Source organism: Nicotiana attenuata, unplaced genomic scaffold (genome assembly GCF_001879085.1).
Source record: "Nicotiana attenuata strain UT unplaced genomic scaffold, NIATTr2, whole genome shotgun sequence".
NCBI lineage: Eukaryota > Viridiplantae > Streptophyta > Magnoliopsida > Solanales > Solanaceae > Nicotiana > Nicotiana attenuata.
The window spans coordinates 141,003-144,713 of NW_017673200.1; positions in this window are offsets into that span (position 1 = coordinate 141,003).

Consider the following 3,711-nt stretch of genomic DNA (forward strand, 5'->3'; position numbering starts at 1 on the left):
ATTTAAGCCAACCAAACATGGAAAAATTAGAAAATATTTTCCGGAAAATATTTTCCTTCATACCAAACACACCCTAAGTATTATATAAATTAATACATATTTTTTTTATTCTTTCTATTATATATATATATATATATATATATATATATATATATAATTAATTAATTTCAATGTCATGTTGATATATTAAAAAATATTGAAGGATATACATTAGTAATTACTCTATTTTTAATTGTTGACAAATTGATAAGATATTATTGCAAGTGCGTTATGCAAACGACATTATCTTTATACAATTGGTTGTAATTTTCTTTTTAAAGAAGATCACACTTCTTTTTAATACATTTAGTGATTGATATTATCGAAACGTACTCTTGGCTTGCTTCATAAATTGTTATTAACTTTGTATGATTTGAGAAAATAGCAATTATAGTTTATTTTGTTGACCAAATTGATCATAAGTATTCCTCCACGTGTAAATAAATAATATATTTGGGAATCGAACCTTATGTGCATCAAACAATTATTCTATGTTTACACAATCAATTAGTTGGGAATTAAATTTATTTAAATAAAACAATTAAATATCAATTATTGTTATTGTAAAAATCTTTCTTAAGCGAGATAGCTAAATAGGATCAACAACTTAACATTTACCATTTTTATGAACTTATAATTTATTTTCTTAGATTCTATTTTATAACTCAAATATAATTTTTCAATATTGTTTACGTGATTTCTAAAAGCTTGTGTCATTTCCCTCTTTTTCTGTGAAAATCAAGTTAACATTGGAAAAAATAGATATAACTTTAAATCAACTAAAATTTTATTTATTAATTAAGTTTCTCCTTATTTGAAATGTTTATGACTTTAAAATCAATTCAAATATACCCTATAGTAATTTATTTCCTATTCTTCTGTAATAAACGTGTTATTACTCAAAATATTTTTTAGCCGATACTAGACTAATGTACTTTGATAACCGAAGCTTAAGAGACAACACATATTCCTTAGTACTTTCTCGAAGTGTGCCAGTTAAAGAATATTCTTTTGTTATTGAATTAGGTAATATAATCATTCTCTCAAATTAGACTTAGAAAGAGATATTTTACCTATAGATATTCCGGCAATATAGAATTCTTTATGTTTTTAGTCACTGCACTTTAATTTATTTTGAAGTTTGAGTTTTATATTATAACATTGGATATATTTAACACGTAATTATTTACATCAATACCAACACATGCTTCTAACAATATTGCATTTAAAAGTTTTGAGAGATATAACATATACTCAACGACTTGGTGGGATCATGGGTCTATTAATCTAAAAATCGTATTCATGTGATTCCATAAAGTTTTTGTCGAACAAGTCTTATTTTAAAAGATATAATGATGCCTTTTAGGTTGTAATTTTGTTAAAATTGCTATTTAAATTATTTTTCTAGGTTAAATTTTGACATTAATGAAATTGTTAGCTATTAAATTCTTCTCTATTTGAACTATGCAGAATTCTTTATATTTTTAGATATTAATTTTGAGTAAAATTTTACTTTGGTAAATATTTATCTTATTCGTCGTAATTTGAGAATTACTTATATAACATACAAAATGTATACATATACAAAAAAATATACAAAATTTATCCAATTTTTCGACTATTACTTTTACTGCAGCTATATGGTATCATTTTTCCTTCTCTAATTTTATTAAGATACGTAGTGTTTTAGTACCAAGAAGTTTTTTCATAATTTTTAGAGATAGTAATGTATTATTATTTACTCAAGTAATCTCATAATCATCGGGCGCAAAACATATTTATTCTTATCCATGTACATTCATTTTACGTCGAGTTAAGTTTAAACTTATTAGTTTTTAAAAAATAATTATTTACGTGTTTTAGAAAACAACAACATCCAAAAAAACAAAATCCAAACACGCCAGTTTGTTTCCCAAAACTAAACTAAAACAATTTCAAATGCCCTATGAGCTTATAACTATCCCCAACACAGCAACATTCACCAGTGAAACAAACTTGATTTTGTCATATATTTTTATTCCGTTCTTTCTAATTCTTCATTTTACTCTTGTGATACTACTATTACAGGAAAGTATTCATTTTGTTAAAACAAAAAATAAAAAAAATTTTACGTCATGAAAAAGATACTTATTTTATTGAAAGAAAGAAAATATTTTTTCTATATCATGAAAATAAAGTACTCTAAATAATATTTTCTATATTTAGGTTGGGGGTAGGGTAGGGGGTTGAGTGGTAGGTGGGTGAGAGTGGGGGCAAGGTGGGGTAGGAATTAGGTGGGGATAGTGGGGGTTGGTGGGGATGGCAAGATTGAAAAAGAGTTTTGGAAAATGCTTTACCTTCTTTTGATAGGGAAAATATTTTTCTCCAATTGGAGAAAAATAAATTCATAAAGAAAATATTTTTTCAAATAGTTAAACCACCTATGAAAAAATTAAAAAATATTTTCCAGCAAATGGGTCAAGGTAGAACTCTAAGGGGTCATTTGGTAGGATGCATTAGAGAAAAAAATGCATGCATTGGCTTTTGGTATTACAAAATCCCTTGTTTGATACACTTTCTTAACCTATGTATTACTAATGCAAGTATTATTTATACAACATACTTGGAATTATCTTATATATAACTAATACATAGCAAACCATGGTATTAGCAATACCAAGGCTATAACGCATGCATTAGCATGGTTATTAGCGGATCCAAGACTTTTAAATTATGGGTGCTCAACTATACTTAATTTGAAATTGCTACTTAGACTGGGTGCTTAGTTAATATATTTGTATAAATTAATGATTTCTCTATACAAGTAGTAGTGTTGTTTTCAAAAGCAATGGGTGCTTAAGCACCCATATGATATATTGTGGATCCGCCATTGAGCATGGTTAAAGAGAAAATTATCCTTAAAGTCCCTTAAAGCTAAAGAATATGGAACAATTAATTTTTTTAAAAATTATGCAATGCATTTTAATATTTAATACACCACCAAACAGTGGATAAGAAATAATCTCTGCATAAATGCTTGCATTACTAACCCATGCATTATTAATCATTGCATTACTAATACAACTTATTCAGTAATATTCTTATACACCCTACCAAACGACCCTTAAAATCGAGCATTTCTATGGGTCAAGGTTGGGCATCATCATTGGTCTATTTAAACTGATAATTTTTGATGGGTTAACTTGAGTTAGCCCAAAATACTCCATTTTCAAAAGCGTTCTAGCCCACACTTATTAAAACTTGAACGGATTGGGAGGGTCAAATGGATTTGGGTTAAGTAGGTCCATTACCGGTAGACTCCGGACCGAAAAGACCTAACGGACTAATCCCGTTAAAATAACATGGGCTAGCCAGTTTTCGGACTGGCCATTCAAAAATAGCCAGCGTTTGCAAAGTCATTGAAAAATAGTCACTATTTTGCTGCAACAGGGACCGGTCCAGCATAATATACTGGAGATCGATGCACCTATGTATGAACTTCCAGCATATTATGCTGGAACTCCAACACGCGGAAAGTTCCAGCATAATATACTAGAGATTGGAGCACTTGCGTATGAACTTCCAGCATATTATACTCGATCGGATGTTATACTGGAACTCCAGTATATTATGCTGGAGTTCCAGTATACTTATGCTGGAACTCCATTATAATATGCTGGAGTTCCAGTATAT